The sequence below is a fragment of the Gavia stellata genome, chromosome 3, assembly GCF_030936135.1.
Source record: "Gavia stellata isolate bGavSte3 chromosome 3, bGavSte3.hap2, whole genome shotgun sequence".
NCBI lineage: Eukaryota > Metazoa > Chordata > Aves > Gaviiformes > Gaviidae > Gavia > Gavia stellata.
Window position 1 is genome coordinate 102,571,528 of NC_082596.1, and position 17,533 is coordinate 102,589,060.

Genomic DNA, 17,533 nt, shown 5'->3' on the forward strand with positions numbered 1-17,533 from the left:
CAACACCCACCTCACCACAACCCCCTTTCAGGTAATTGCAGAGAGCGATGAGGTCTCCCCTCAGCCTCCTCTTCTCCAGACTGAACAACCCCAGCTCCCTCAGCCGCTCCTCACAAGACTTGTGCTCCAGACCCCTCACCAGCTCCGTCGCCCTTCTCTGGACACGCTCCAGCACCTCGATGTCCTTCTTGGAGTGAGGGGCCCAAAACTGAACACAGCATTCGAGGTGTGGCCTCACCAGCGCCGAGTACAGGGGCACGATCCCCTCCCTACTCCTGCTGGCCACACCATTTCTGATACAGGCCAGGATGGCGTTGGCCTTCTTGGCCACCTGGGCACACTGCTGGCTCATATTCAGTCGGCTGTCGATCAACACCCCCAGGTCCTTTTCTGTGGGGCAGCTTTCCAGCCACTCATCCCCAAGCCTGTAGCGTTGCATGGGGTTGTTGTGACCCACGTGCAGGACCCGGCACTTGGCCTTGTTGAACCTCATACAATTGGCCTCGGCCCATCGATCCAGCCTGTCCAGATCCCTCTGCAGAGCCATCCTATCCTCCAGCAGATCAACACTCCTGCCCAACTTGCCATCATTAGCAAGAAAATCTAAATTTATTTTAACTGCTTTAAGGAAACCTAGTTTGCAAAGGGATTTATAAATTAAGCTTTAAAGCAAATTCCTTAGTTTGGAAAGTTCCTTGTTTCTGTTTTCAAGAAATTCTATCTTTTGCCTTCAAACGCTATTTGAACATGCTGTTACACATCTGCACAAAGCATATGCAGACGTATAGGAATTTGCTATTGAGACCTTTGACATCCATTTGCATTAACCACGCCTGCACTTGAGAATCACACAAAAATCTTTACATGATCGAAGAGCAATATACCAATCAGAAAACGAGAAACTAACAGTTTTCACAGTTGCTAGACCTGTGATTTTGTCCTCTTTACAATGGTGACTATTATAAGGCACCAGGTGGCTTCAGACTCAACCACGAAGTGTTTCAGAGATCTGAAAGACCCATTGTCTTAAGTAAATAGCTAAACTGAGAAAATAATTAAGAAAATACCTGAGAAAATAGTTTAACTGAGGAACATATTTTGCTCTTTATGACACTTTACTGTGTTATGTTCTAAAGCTAATTTTACAATTCAGCTTTGACATAACGTTCTTTTAAATTGTACACCAAATTACTCTGTCCACAATCAGTAGAGACAAATAATGGAGGAAATCTTGGTTAACATAGAAAACTGTTGGCAGAGAAAAGATCTGAGCACAAAAGAAAATCTCTCTTTTAATCAAAATTGCACAGAGCAACTCTGTTCACAGCAATAAAAGTTAGGGAGTAGAAAAAAAGATGTAGGAAAACTGTTCCAGTTCAAGGGCTGATAAAGAATGCTAAATAAAGACAAGGAGAAGACACACCCCTGCAGACACCATGGTAAGTTTGAAAGGATTACACAGAAGTCAAAGAACGAAACAGAGCAGGCATAATAGTCCAAAGTTACCTTTTTTGTTTGTTCTTGTTTTGCTTGTTCAAGAACTCAGAACATTTACACAATCCTATCATATAAATAAGTAAAAATTGCAAGGCAGTCTTCTACATTCTTCGGTAAATTCTGAATGAGATCAGTGAGGACAACTGTTCTGTATTGTCTCTTTTTAGGCTAAACAATTTGCATTCTCCCAATGTTACTACCTAAGTTCCACAGTTAATTACCTATAAAAAAGCCACATTAATTCCTTCTGGCACACGTAAGTTTTTCTCCATAAACCAAGTAACCTTAAGACACCATGGGGTTCAGAACCCACCATAGACACGTGTTTCTAGAAAATTATTCACCAACACTGATAGAAAACAAATCTACAGCGTGGCCAACAGGTCACACCACAACGCTTTTCAGCAGATACGTCGTAATTTTGCTTGTAAAAAAGAATTGTAGTTCAAAGGAATTGAGTGGAATCCAACATGCTTTTTTTAATCCCAGAGTAGAAAAGGCATATGTAGTTATCTTTCAGGATCACCTTTGCTGCTCCACTCCCACACCACAACTTGATTTATATATAGTAAGTGTTTAAGATGTACATATTAACATAGCCCCTACCAAATTAAAGGATCCAATCCTGCAACTGCAAGTTATTCTAGCATAAGTAGTAAAAAACTGGCAGGAACTGTTTTCAGGAAAAGAACTATATTTTACAGGAATAGGCTTGGATTAAACACTGACAACCAGTGATAATTCTTCTTCAGCCTAACGTTTGCAAATTCACCTGCCCACAAAGTGTTAGCTGCAATCACTGTCTTTTTAACATATAAAAATGAAGACCATAGTTCGTCTCATAAAGAACTTCATGCAATGCAGAAATGCAGCATAGCCAGAGAAATCATGACCTAGAGGCCAATATAAGTCTTGTTTTTTAAAATGCCTCCACAAATGTTTCCAGGAAAGAAGACCATGCAGGTCTTCTGGCAATGGTTTTATTAATCCATGCTGGGCAATATATATTGTTTTCTTCAGTTATTTCTCTTCTGACTGTACTGAATACTGAGTACTGCTGTGTGCGGAAAGAATTAATGAGTAATACGAGCCTATTTAAAACACAACACACTTTGAATTGAAGGGATACTTAACCAACAGTGTTAGTTGCATTAGATTCACTCTGAAGTAACTGATTTTTTGAATTTATAGAGTATTTTCTAAATTGTTTTTCAGAACCAGCAGTTTAAATGGTCGGCTTTACTGAAGAACTCTGTCAAAAGCCCAATGTCCCATTAATCCCTCTAAAAGTTTTCGTTCTGAATGCGTCTCCTCTGGTATTGATGGTTTGAAGCAGAACTAACCTTCAGTTCACAGGTCACTTGATATGTGGAGTTTTAGAATCTGGTTTAGGTGCTTTTTCTTTTCACAAAGAGAGAAATGAAAGGAAAATTCTCCCCCCTCCATTTTCCAGTATTGAAAATGTACTTGTAACTGTTCTGACAACTCAAAAACTGTTGTCAAAAACACAAAATAAATCTACTTCTAGTAGAAAGAGACTTAAAAACCAGGTTATGGAATAATGGTAATGATTCATAACAGACTTTGGGAAGAGCTTAGTTCTACACCTTCTTTTTAAAATTATGTAATATTGAAAACCTGCAGGGCTTTAACTGCTGCAGAGGTATTTGAAGGATGCAGAGGGTACTTCATTAGCAAAAACATACCCAAAAGTTTTGTTTGTGTGAAGACAATGTACCAGCACCAAAGATTTATTATCCTGAAAACACAACTTGATGGTTGGACTTGATCATCTTACAGGTCTTTTCCAACCTTAGTGATTCTGTGATTCTGTGAACTCTGTGTGTGTGGTGTGGTTTTTTTTGTTTGTGTGGTGTTGTGTGGTGTGGTTTGTGGGGGTTTTTTTTGTTTTTTTGTAATGGTTGGACTTTATGCTCTTACAGGTCTTTTCTAACCTTAGTGATTCTGTGAACTGGCATTATAGCTATTCCACTATTCACTGTGTGAATTTCAATACAAGATTAACAGAAAGGTAAGAAAAATGCCACTGCCTACACTACCTAACAGCATTTGCCACACAGCGCTATAGATTCAATATCATGTATTAAAATACTCTGGCAGTTTACATTTCAGCAAAGAGCAAAAGGGAGATTGACATGAACCTTACCAAGTTGGCAATGAAACTTTTAAAAGTATTAATCTATTTTGCATTCCCCCCCCCCGGAAGGCTGTACTGTACTCAAACCAGAGTTCTTACGCTATCAGACATAGCAATTCAGCTATTCAGTAAACCACATGCTTATTATGCCCTAATTGCATGCTCAGGAAAACCACTTTGAACACATGTGTGGTTTTGAGGGCCATATTAGAACGAATTTACTCTGATTTATGATAGGAATACTAAACATACTCTACTGACTTGGCATCACTTTCAATAAATACAGCATTCAGACAGAACACAGTCAATAAAACAAACCCATAAAGCTACTCAGCAAACATATTAATGCTGAGTAATACCAGTGTGCATCAGATAGCTACGCTGGAAACTCTATCAAGAACAGAAATGGATTATTGAATGTGGAAGACACCAGACTTTGAATAGCTTCTTGTTAAGAAGTGTTGTTTCCATTTAGTGACCTATCCATCAATCCTGCTAAATTATACTTCTTAATCAGAAGGATCCAAATCTTTTCAAGCATTTATGAGCGATACCAAGTGTGTTTCTCCAGCAAACTACAGAGCACCAACATTAGGTGCTTGTTTCAGTCAAAACCTGGTAATAAAGCAGAAATCCACACCCTGCACCACCATCAGTAGCCATGTAAATAGTCACTTCAATGCCTTCCCTGTGATATTAATGAAGGTCTGCACTTCTGAAAGTCTGCACTTCTGGAAGAGACTAATATATTAATCGCAGACAGGCAGGGGTAAGTAGAGGGAAGACAGAGGATAGATACACCCCCATTCCAACATCCAGTTCTTTTCAGAATCTGACAACAGCCCTGACCTGCATAGTTCCTAAATCCTCACTCCCGCTAAGGCTGTAGAATCAGAATCAGTAACTGCAGAGTTCAATGGTGCCGTTCAGGCTTAAAGATGCTCCTTCTGAGCAGAAGACGTAGGCACAACGTGCTAGACTTTATGACATCAAAGCTGCAGGCACATCTCCAGTGTCATTCCCTGAAGTCAGATCCTACAGAAAACAGAAAAACATAATTCTGCATTTTCTCCTGTTGCCTTTGTCTCCTTTTCACCTGTCTATGAAACCGATACACATTCCTTTAGCTCTTTTACCAACTTCCCACCTGGGAGAAGGCTTACCAAGCCAAACAGCCTCCTGCAGCCATGATTTATTTTCTCCCTAAAATTAACAAAGTCAACCAATAAACAGTGATGACCTCTTTTACTTCAGAAATGGATGACAGCCATGACAATGCCACCACTTGGTCAACAGCCCGGCAGCAGAAGCGTGGCAGAGCACAAACCACTGCTGCTAATGCAGCTTCACTCCCACTCTGGGATGGTCTAGTAATGAGATGGTCCAGTTCCTCAACACTCAGCACCTCAAAGAAGAAGTCTGAGACTCCCTGAAAACAAGGAAGGCAGTTAGTCAATAGACTTCTTCCTTGGTAAACATTTGTCATTCTGTTCTCAGAAAAAATATCCAACAATCATCAGCAATTGTGACCCCATTCTCTGAGATGATAGTGAGCAATTTCAGGCCACTTACTGGATTGGTCACAAGAATAACCTGTCTGCATTGTTTGAGAATAGTTCAGTGAGAAATCCCAGGAGAATTCACCAAAGAAACAATAAACAAGAGGGCAGGAAGCAACAGAGGAGGACCTGCACAGTACTGAAATATATCAGTACTCATAAGATGTCAACCCGCTTCCCAAATCCTTTGATGTTTCAATGGTTGTGACCCTGCCAGACTGCAGACCTTTCACCGTTTTACACCATCCCAAGCAGAATGTCTGAGCTCTGTGTGAGCCACTGAATAAACCTCTGTAAACTTCCATCTGTAGTGGTAAGCAGGCATTTTATAAATACTTAGCAAAACAGGCTGACTAAATTAAGTTTAGTTTAAACATTTTCTCAGTAACGCTTTCACTTTGTAGGTATTTCCCATACTGGTGACACAAAAAATTTTAGGAAGCTGGAACTTAACATCTTAGATGGAGCAGTCTTGAGTCCACATCAATAAAGATGCAGCACTTCTTACAGGCAAATTATTCCACCCATTTCACAGTATGCTGTCCTGTCAAAACACACATTCATATTTAAAAATGTTTTCAGCATTAGCACTTTAGAAGAGATTGTGATATCTAAGGAGTACCTGTAGCAATAAAACCCTATACTGAATCCACACAAACTCACTGACAGTAAAAAAAAAAAAGAAGATCCACTATGCTGTCCCCATACTGGGAAGCATTAGAGAGCATTTGGTTGTTTGATGAAAAAACGACTTAATCTGTATTCTTTGTTTTCCCCATTCTATTATGATCTTTTCCTAAAAAATACAAGCTGAACAGATGTTTAAAAAAAAAAAAAACCCAAAACTTTTTTTCCCTCCTCATCCTCCCGTCCCTAGGAAGCGTAACTGCCTGGTGTGATTCTTGCTGTGTGTCATACAGCAAATAATGTTGCTCATTTACAGTACAGCTATGCATGCCTGCAGGATCATGTTTAACTGGCGATCAGCAGCCTGAGGGGCCGCTAACACCTTAAGCAGCATCAGTTTTCATTTCTCTATAGCTTAGTAGCTTCTCTATGTGTAATCCAGGCTGTTTTTTACAGTGGTTTAGTATGAGGGCCCACTGAGGAAGGCCTGTGACAAAAACATGAGGACAGGTACAGCAAGATGCAGCTTACAAACAGTCTAGTTGAGCCACAGGAGTTCTGAGATCAAACAGAAACATTCTGCATTGATGATTCTGACATTGCATATGACTGTGTCAATTCTTCTGGGTTGCTGAAATAACCTTTCTGAAGGAGATACTGAGCTTCTCGGCCAGCTGTGGGTTGTAAGAAGTTCTCCTATCTATGAGAACAGACACAGCTTCACCTCATAACACGTAGGATATGGAATCTGCCTACGATTTTCTGGGATTTCAGGGTTGCTTGGTTTTGTTTTAGTTTTTTTTCCCCTCCTGATATATGGATAAACGCAGTGAACTACAAAAATGTAAGAGGTACCTCAGCAGTAGAGCTGAGACTATCACAGATGCCATCTTCTCTGAAAATCAGAAAGAACATTTCTTTGCAGCAGGTATTATGGACACAGTTGAGGGAATACCATCTGTTTCCCTACTGGTTTAGAGTATTTTTCATCCAAGAATTAGCATTTTGGCCTCAAAGAAAGATCAGTCATAGCTTCAATACTGGATCACAAATTCTTTGTGATCACACATGGCAGATGGGACTTCTTCACATAAACTCCAGAATCCTTCTCTGGCATTTCAGCTGCTTAATGCCGAATTCAAATGGTACTTACGTTACTTAACGTCTTATTTACACCAGTTTTCCAGTTAATCACAGAATAGCTGAGGTTGGAAAGTACCTCCAACCCCCTGCTCAGAACTAGACCAATTAGATGAGGTTCTTCAGGGTCTTGGCTCATCAAGTTCTGCATTATCTCCAAGGATGGATGTTCCCCAACATCTCTGAGTAAAACTTTCCATTATTGGCGGGGGGGACGGGACACACACACGACACACGACACGACACATGACAAATCCTTACATCTAATCAGATTTTTCCATGTTCAAACTTGTGTCTATTATTGCATCTTGTCCTGTCACTGTGGAGCTCCAAGAAGAGTCTGGCTCCATCTTCTCACCACTCTCCTGTCAGACAGCTGTAGACAAATATAAGATCAGTCTTTCACATGGCAAAACAAACTGAATTCTCAGCTTACTCTCATGGGTTGTGTGCTCTAGCCCCCTAAAATCTTTGTGTTCCACCATGGTTTCACCCCAGTTTGTCAGTGTTTTTCTTGTACTAAGAGCACAGAACTAGACGCTGTACTCCAGCATCACACAAGTCTCGCAAGTGCCAAACAGAAGGGAAGAACCACCTCCCCCAAGCTGCCGGGTGTTGGCCTTCTCTGCTGCATAGGCACGCTGCTGACTCACAGTCAAACCTGGGTTCATCAGAATCCCTCAGATCTTTCTTCAAAGCTGCTTTCTACCCAGTCAGTGCCCGGTCTGTACAGTTGCATAGGGTTATTCCATTCCAGATGCAGGACTCTGTAATGCGCCTATATAGAATTTCATGAGGTCTCTCCCTGCCAGCCCACTTCCCAGCCTGTCCAGGGCCCTCTGAATAGCAGCCCTGCCCTCCTGCGTATCAACCACACCTTGCCAATTTGCTATCATCTGTGCACTCACTGAAGGTACTCTTGCTCTCAGCGTCCAGGTAGTTAATAAAGATGATAAACAGTACTTGACCCAGTATCAACCCTTGAGGGACACCAACCAGTAACTGGTAGCAAGTTGGACTTTGTATGGTTAATACATCACAAACTTTCAGCTGAGAAGTTCATCCAGCCTTATAATCCAGTCATCCAGTCTATAATCTGACCAATTTGGCTATACATTACTTAATTTTTTTCCTTTCTTTTATGTGACGGCAACAAAGCTAATCAGATTTAGTTTACATCTTTCAGCTACAAGCTTGATGCTAGAACACGAGAAGAAAATAACTCCGTATCACATCTGGAATCCACCACTGAAAATATAGTTATTCTAAAATTGATCTGCCAGTCCTCCTCTGCAGTCTCAACAAACACTATTTGCGCATAAGACTGGTTTCCTCTGCTTGCATACCTAAGTGATGAAGGTAACAGCACTTTCAAACTGTTTATAAACTATGTATCATGTTACGTTCACAGGTATCACATTTCCATCTGGTCAGGGGCAGTTAAATTTCACCCTTCATTAAAGTTTTTACTGTTTTATGACATAAAAGACATGTAGCAAACACAGAACAGCCTCTTTAAGTGCCAGCTACATGGAGCACAAACAGATTTGCATCACAATATAGACTCATTCCAAAAAAATTACATCAGTCTATGAAGTTCTACTTTTTACAGAAGGAAAATAAAATATGTTCTTTTAGACTATTCATTCTGTTTATAATTTTTTTTTAATAATTCAGCAACAAAGTTAAACCTGTTGTGAAAAACAGGATTCAGCGTTACTGTTCAGGAACCAAAGGCACGTTATCATGTAAGAAGTAACTTACTTTGTAAGTTTTAAAGAGGTTGATTGCAAACCAGCACATGGAAGGTAACTTTTACACTAGAATTAAGATCCTCCCTCTCCACACCAAGGAACAGAATGAATAATAGATAATTACCTCTTGCAGTTCCCAGCCTGGTATCTCCTTCCATTAACCTGACTTTTCACAATACAGATACCTCTGTTCTGTCTTTCACCCTTTTGCCACCACTTACCACTTGTGATTACTTCAAAGTACGAAAGATCGTGTTTGTCTCGCAGTCACTGAACATCATGGGCACACCAAAGCAGCACGCTCAGACCACGGAGAAGGACCTTTCATTTTACAAACGAAACATTTCTTTGGTAATAAAAGAAACATGGCTAAAGACTTCAAGGAATAACTCCATCACAAAAGTTTTGTTGTTGTTGTCTTATGTTTTTTATAACAGGCTGGCAACATTGGTTTAAGCTAAAACTACTAGATTTACTGTGAAAGCAAACAATAAAACTGATAATTGTGCGTGATTCAGTTTTCCTGTGCTAATTGGAAGAAGGAAATCATTAAAGAACACTCAGTGATGACTAGTATCTAAAATCTTCTAACCTTCCAAATTTCATAGAATTAACCTCCTTGAAATGGAATGGGCAGGCTGTACACAAAGTGACATTAATAACTTCCCTTTAATTTTTACTTTCCTCGAGTTGTAACTGTTAGAGATACTCCACGAACAAGACGTGTGGTCTGTGATACGAAATTACAGACTAGAGAGAATAACTGTTTGTCTCCTCCCTTCTTTCCTTTCAGGTTGGTTAGATCTGTGTTTTAGAAACTGAGCTAAGAGAGATCCTGCCCATAATTCATCAGTTTTCCAGGTTCTCTAAGAATTCTCTTGGCTTTTTAACAGTGGATTTGTTATGGAATGGTACGATAAACTGTGCAGAAAGTAGTGCTAAACTGGTTTTGCAATACAAAAATCCATAAATTCTGGCAGGTTTTGCTTAGTCCTTTGAATTAATCTGTATATACTCAATCTTTAAGGTCAGCTGTAATTTCACAGTTCAAACTTAAGATTGTTTTTAAAAGTGTACTCTATAGGCACCTTCCAAGTAATTAGAAAATAAAAAGTGTTTACGACATAGATAATTTGAATGAAGGCAATCGCATATATAGGATCCGTTATTACTTGTTACCTGGAAAAAGGCTTTAAAAACCTGAAAAATCCGAATGAGAATGGGTGTAAAAGAGGGGGGAAAAGGGGATTATCTTATGATTGCATCACTTCAGAATACAGAATGAAGTGCCGTGACCAATAAAGCTGGCATATCCTGAAATAACTACGGGACGGGGGTGCTGACAAAAAAAAAAAAAGCAGCAGCAACATGTTTTCCTCTTCACTAGTAAAATACTTGTAGGAAAATCATAATAATTAGAGCTTTTCTCAAAGGTATTTCCCATACAAAAGGCCTTAGTACCGCAGTGCAATTAACAGTTTCCTAAATACTTGCATGAAACCGTAGCTATGGTCATGCCAGCGAAAGTGTTACAAGACATCTTGGAAAACAAGTGTTAAAAGCAAGTAAGAAGAATGTAAAGAAGATACTTCATAACAACTGCACCTGGCACTTAGACATATTAGAGATAAAGACTGTCTTCACTAACTCTCTGCTAACTAGCAATAACGATTAACACAAGGATGAATGGTAGAAAAATAGAATGGACTGCCAAAATAGTGCCCTACAGTTAACCTGTCTCCTTATAATCTCATTCTAATGCTAAGGAACACACCTCCTAGCTGGAAAAGCCCCAACCCAGTTAAGCCCCCTACTCTCTGAGCATGTGTGGTGAATTAAAAGAGAACTGTAAGATGAAATAAGAAAAGTACTAACCAATAGCTAATTAAGGGATAGGATCAGTAGGTGTAACTAACTTTGGTAATTGTTTAAATACCTGTCATGATTTTAACCCGGTGTGCATGTTAGGAGGAGAAATCCCCCATGCACCCGGCGCTGCAATAAACCAGTGTCGGCTTTCTAAACTATCGTTTGGTTTGGAGAGTTTTCTTCGTTACGATCTTCGGTACCAAAAGGAGAAGCGGAGGCGGCCCAGGAGCCCGGTGTGAAGACAGCTCTCTTAACTAGCACGGCTACAAGAAGCCCGGCCTAAACAAGCCGCTGATCTCTGAAAAGCCCCTGAGCTGACTGCCCGGGGCAAGAGCTGAAGCTGTTTCCTCCCCGCCCTGCCATCCCTTTCTGCAACAGGGCTTTGCAGGCCTGGAACCCGGCCAGCCGGAGCAAGGCTTTGTCCAGGCCGAGAGCCTCAGCCGGGCGGGACGGGGGAGACCGAGCGGGCTCTGGGTAAGAAACCCCCCGGCAGCGAGCGGGGACTTACCGGGCCGGCCAGGCGCTGCGAGCGCGGAGACCCGCGGTTCCCCCGCAGGTGGCTGTGCCGGGTGCCCAGACGCTGGACGCCGATGACTCCGCGCACCCCTCCGCGGCACAGACAGGGCGGCCCTGCCACACGGCAGGGGGGAGACCGGCCGGAACCGCCCCGCCAGCGAGGCGCGCCGCGGGGAGGCCCAGGGCCGCCCGGGCCGGGCTCGGGCTCGGGCTCCGGAACAGCCCTCCTCCGCCCCTGCCCTTGCCCCCGCTTCCGGAGCCAAGGCCAAGCTCGCCCGCAGGCCCCCGGCCGGGAGGAAACCCCCCCTCTCTGACCCAGGCTGCCGAGCGCGGGCGGGGCGGCGGCCCCGGCCCGAATAGGCCCCGCCGAGAGCGAAGGAGGGGCCGCGGGCACTTCCCACACATCGGCCTCCGTCCCCGCCCCGGGGCACACAGCCCGTCAGTAAGGGGCGCGGGCCCGGCACAGCTTCTTTATTGGGGGGGAGGCCCCGTGGGAAGCGGGTCCTCTTCACATTGCCGCCTTCCAGAATCGTGGAGTCACTAAGGTTGGAAAAGATCTGTAAGATCATCAAGTCCAACCATCAACCCAACACTGCCAAGCCCACCTCTAAACCATGTCCCTAAGCACCTCATCCACACGTCTTTTAAATACCTCCAGGGATGGTGACTCAACCATCAATGCTTCGCCGCTCTCTCAGCAAAGAAATTTTTCCTAATATCCAGCCTGAACCTCCCCTGGTGCACCTTGAGGCCATTTCCTCTAGTCCTGTCACTCGTCACTTGGGAGAAGAGACCAACACCCACCTCACCACAACCCCCTTTCAGGTAGTTGTAGAGAGCGATGAGGTCTCCCCTCAGCCTCCTCTTCTCCAGACTGAACAACCCCAGCTCCCTCAGCCGCTCCTCACAAGACTTGTGCTCCAGACCCCTCACCAGCTCCGTCGCCCTTCTCTGGACACGCTCCAGCACCTCAATGTCCTTCTTGTAGTGAGGGGCCCAAAACTGAACACAGCATTCGAGGTGCGGCCTCACCAGCGCCGAGTACAGGGGCACGATCCCCTCCCTGCTCCTGCTGCCCACACCATTTCTGATACAGGCCAGGATGCCGTTGGCCTTCTTGGCCACCTGGGCACACTGCTGGCTCACATTCACCTGGCTGTCGATCAACACTCCCAGGTCCTTTTCCGCCGGGCAGCTTTCCAGCCACTCGTCCCCAAGCCTGGAGCGTTGCAAGTCTAAACCTCCCCTGGTGCAGCTTTGAACCATTCCCACTGTCCTATCACTGGATCCCAGGGAGAAGAGATCAGAACTTCCCTCTCCATATCCCCTCCTCAGGAAGCTGCAGAGAGGAATGAGGTCGCCCCTCAGCCTCCTTCTCTCCAAACTAGACAAGGCCAAAGTCCTCAGCCGCTCCTCACAGGACATGCCATCCAGCCCCTTCACCAGCTTTGGTGCCCTCCCCGGACGCATTCAAGGACCTTCACATCCTTCTTAAATTGTGGTGCCCAGAACTGCACGCAGTACTCAAGGTGAGGCTGCACCAATGCTAAATACAGCGGGATAATTGATAATCCCCTCTGTTGACCGGCTGACCATGCCGTGTTTGATGCACCCCAGGATGCGGTTTGCTCTCTTGGCTCCCGGAGCACGCTGCTGACTCCTGTTGAGCCTATTGTCGACAAATATAATTCTGAAATCTTTATACACTTTGTCACTGTGCATCCAAGACAGAAATTACAAACTCTAATATTTCAAGTATGCCAGTAAAGGGAAAGCACCATGCCTAGCCTCTCCTAGGCTAGTCTCTCCATCGTCAGAGAAGTTCTGTATGTACATTGTGTTCTGAGGACATTCACATAAGGAAAACCTATTATGAAAATGCAGTAAATTATGTTATTATTTAAGCTGTCCTCTGCCTATATCAAAACATTTTAAGGTATGTTGTGTATTCTTTGCTGATGAGGGGGAAAAACACAGCAAATGATCAGTTTTAAATACTGAACATGTTTTTAATACTTGGCGCAAAAAAAAAGTTTCTGAAATAGAGAAAGTTTCAAAAATTAGTAAAGATATTTTCTTCAAACCTTTTTTAAAGCTTTTTCTCAGTTTACTGAACTGCATAAGACATTGCATAAGACATTTTCAGCCCAAATGTTAGGAACTTAGGTATGTTATAAACTTTATCGCAAATAGGAGCCAGATGTTTTCTCAGCCACTAATACAGCACCATTTGAGCAATATTATGTTCCTAATAACAAGTTATCATTACTTTTCAAAAATAGCAAAGCACTTGTTGACAACTTGAGTTCCATTTAATCTTTTAAGTCCTTATGTAGATGCTTTCATATAAAATATTGCAGTTGCGTTCTTTGTGATTTGTGTTCCACCGTCAAAGTGTGTGGAGAGTTGAGTAGTCTATCCTTGAGTAAATAAGCCCTCTCCATTTGAAGTGATTTATCACAAAGGGAGAACTCAGACTGGTTATATTCAGCAAAATGGAGTGAAGTGAAAGCCAAAGGAATGACCAGAAGTATTGAGATCAAGCCTTGAATGTTCACAAGTACAAGGATACCTTTAAATACCTTATCGCTCTCTACAATTACCTGAAAGGAGGTTGCAGAGAGGTGGGTGTTGGTCTCTTCTCCCAAGTGACAAGTGACAGGACAAGAGGAAATGGCCTCAAGTTGCGCGAGGGGAGGTTCAGGCTGGATATTAGGAAGAATGTCTTTCCTGAGAGTGGCGAAGCATTGGAAGGGGCTGCCCAGGGAAGTGGTGGAGTCACCATCGTTGGAGGTGTTCAAGGAACGTGGGGACGTGGCATTGTGGGACATGGTTTAGTGGGCATGGTGGTGTTGGGTTGATGGTTGGACTTGATGATCTTACAGCTCTTTTCCAACCTTAGTGATTCTGTGATTCTGTGAGTTGGAAGGGATCTACAACAATCGTCTAGTCCAACTGTCTGACCACTTAAGGGCTGACCAAATGTTAAAGCATGTTATTAAGGGCAGTGTCCAAATGCCTCTTAAACACTGACAGGAAGACTACAGACACAGAAGTAGTAATTGAGATTATGAAACAAAAGAAACTTGTTCCAAGGAATTTCTTCTAGAAATATATTTCAAAAAAATTTATGAATAGTAAGTCATAATCCAAGGTAACCTTATAAAAACCTTATGTTCTTGCAAGAGTATTGCCAAACAGCAGCAAGAAAAAGCTAAAGACATTAATATAAAACTGAGTTCTAAGATAACCCCTCTTTTAGTGTACAGAATTCTTGATTATTAAGTGGCAATGTAAGCAGTGTTGCCCATAAACTGGGGCATTGGGGATTGGCGCATATCTGGGGATCGACAGACCTAGGCATCTGTTGTCATAAGCAATGTATTTATAATGCACTTAATTTCAAATCAGATTACTTTAGATGTATAGAAAAGTTTGGTACATTCAATCCACAGCTTTATCCCTTGTAATAATATCCCTTGTTAGTTTTATAGCTTTCCTCCAGTCATGACTTAACAAGATTTAAACACCCTTTCCCTACCTCTTTCTTCACGCTCCTGTTTGTCAAGTCAAAGGTGTGCTTATGTTTTCAAGAGAGGACTTCCTGTTAATATATGTTTTACCAAAGAACAGAAATTAATTATGTGCCAAGAAGACAAAATAATTTCAACATTCGATTAAGACACTTGAATGGAAGATATCCTAGATTTACAGAGACTATTAATGTGTGAGAAGACACATGTTCCTGTGTGGGCCAAGCAGCTAATACAGCTTCTCTTCAGTCCACGTCTTTGTCATTTGTCTCATCTGTGAGCACTGGATGAACAGTCAAACTGAATTCTAGTCTAGTTCAGCATTATATTATTATTATTGTTGTTGTTGTTATTAAAACAGTTATGAATTATTTTAGTTTAAGTCTGTACTGTTAAACAGAATTAACTAGGTGCAATCTGAATTCAGAATGCCTGGGGGGGAAAAAATGTCAACTAAATAACTTCATACTGGCTCACAAGTTCATTCTAGCACAAGTCAGGCAAAATTGTAAAATTAAAATGTTGTTCCCAGTGATACAACATATTTGTAATGCTTCTGAACTGAAAGCAGAAAAGGTTTTGTTTAGTAAGGATGTTATCAACAGAAACTAACAAACAGCAGTTTAAACTCCAGTCACACTAAGGCATTCAGGAGATGTCAAGAGAAAAAAGAAGCAGAGGAATGAGACTTGGTTGTGGTTTACAACAGATCAAGACCAAAAAAATATAAGTAGCTTTGGAAATGCTTGGAACTGATGATTCTGCTTATTTCATATTTATAGGCTGTAATTTTCTGGCGTTCTCTATCATGACCATGATTTCTTCTCACTACCCTTGGGCTAACTTGCCTTCTCTGACAGTACATTTCTGTATACTGCGGAAAAGAAGCATAAGCAGACATCCCTTGCCGAACTTCATGGACCTTAGTGCCTTTGTATATGAATTGTGACTTTTTTCTTTGAAATGTAGACAACTAAGTTTGCTGGGTACTCTTACATCTTGCATGAAAAAATTTGTAGCTGAAGAGTTTCCTGCACCTGGAGGGCAAAGCCTGGTTTTGGGAGTTGGATCATGGGCACAAACAGACAAATATGTAGGACTGGGAAGAGAACATCTTAGGCAGAAGTGTACAAGACATTCAGAATTACTTAACCTCTCCCATTTTGATGGCTCAGACTAGCAGTAGGATGGTTATGCAGCTCAGTTGTTTACTGCCTTGCCTTGTCATGTAGTGACATGTTCAAGGGAAACTGAGCAAGCTAGCAGAACTCTGCTAGAAATTGTGAAAGGTTGAAACAGCTAAACAAAAGGAATTTTTGATTGGTTCTTTTAAGAAAGAGAAACCTTATAAAACAAAACATTATGTTCTGCAAGAGTATGAAAGATCAGCCCAAAAGTTTAGGATCCACTCTCAATCAGTTAAGATACGGGCATTGTGAACAATTACTCCAGAATAAAATAGAGTGAGGAATTTCAAACTGTCAGATACCTGTGCAAAAACCCTGAGCAAAGTACAGAATCCTCCTTCAAGGTTGGTTACGCTAGTTTGTTTAGAGGTTCCTTGGCTTAGAGGCTTCTTGATGAATGTTTGGGCAAGAAAAAGAAGGGTGGGTCAGCTTTACTTGGAATAGTTGGTGGATGTCAGTGAAGCATGCTTTGGAAATCTTCTCTTCCCATATACCTGATACAGTAAGTTGCATGGTCAAGCAAACATATCTTGGTCAAAGCTTGGAGGGCAGATAGAGACAGGCAAGAAGTTTGTTCTGCTAATGGACTCCTGTGGTCAACATAGACAGAGAATGGATACATTCTCTCCCTATTTTGAGAGAAAGAAATAATGTTCTGTTAAGGTATCTAATGTGGTAATCATTATGTATATTCTCAATATTTTGCTTACTGTTGTAAAATAAAAACTGTTTTATTTCAGCTGTTTCTTCAGCACACCACATCTTTTATTAGACCATTCACTTGCTAATGCAGCCAAAAAATCCATTTTACAATGCTTCAGAAAATCTACTTTATTTAGGTCTCCATTACAATTATAAGATCTTCTCTGTGGTCAGTAACACCTCATCCCTTGACTACAGATGGCAAGGGCAATAGAACCAGAGAAGAGATATACTTGTCCAGTCCCGAGAATCTTTGAATTCAAAGAGTTGTCTGTCCCTCAGTGCTATGAAATCAAGCATTTCTTCCCATGCTATGGTTTCCTTGGTACGGTTTCTCATTTAAGTCATTCAAGGCAAGCATGCTTGCACTATGGATACTTTTTCAGGCTAGGTCTGTTGCATTTGGAGGCATTTTATAAAGTAGGGAGAAGAGAAAGTTGGTGCACTTCATTAAGTGCACACTCCTCTACATTCCCGAGGAGTTTGGGAATTTGAGCATTATGAACAAATACAGAGCTTGTACGCACCTTAACAAAAAGTGGAGCTGTGTATTTTTACTGTCGTTGAATGAGTAGAGTGACGCTGGCTAGCTGAGTTGCTTTGCAATCTAACATTCAAGCCAGAATGGAGTACTACCTATCTCAGCTCTGTCTTGGTTAGAGCCTTTCACAGATCAGCAAAACAGATGCTGGAACACTGCTAGCACTCAGCATTTCAGTGTATAGATCTGGTATTTTATGATATGTAAAGTGCATAGCTATTATACAAAGTTTTTGTAGTCTCTCTAGTCTTTTTGTAGTTGATGTAGCTCATCAACTCCTAAATTCACAAGTGCTTGATTCACTATGGAAAAACTTAACCACAGTACATGTGACTTTTTAAAGAGGTCTTTCTTGCTCTAGAAGAAACCTTTATTTAGGACAGTTCATTTTTAAAGTTTCATTTTGCAGGCTTTGGAAAGATATCTGAGGCACAGGAAGGCAAGCAAAGT

The 17,533-nt window shown here is 41.9% G+C and overlaps 1 long non-coding RNA gene across 1 annotated transcript in view; it reads right to left on the bottom strand.

Annotated features, from left to right (window-relative positions):
• Nucleotides 1-11,146, bottom strand: part of LOC132316730 (uncharacterized) — a 45,597-nt gene extending 34,451 nt beyond the window's left edge. Inside the window, exons 1-3 of the long non-coding RNA XR_009483935.1 lie at nt 11,113-11,146; nt 8,957-9,056; nt 7,243-7,357 (exon numbers count right to left, since the gene is read on the bottom strand). This is a non-coding gene — a long non-coding RNA (uncharacterized LOC132316730). The remainder of the gene's footprint in view (nt 1-7,242; nt 7,358-8,956; nt 9,057-11,112) is intronic.
• Nucleotides 11,147-17,533: the final 6,387 nt, after the last annotated feature.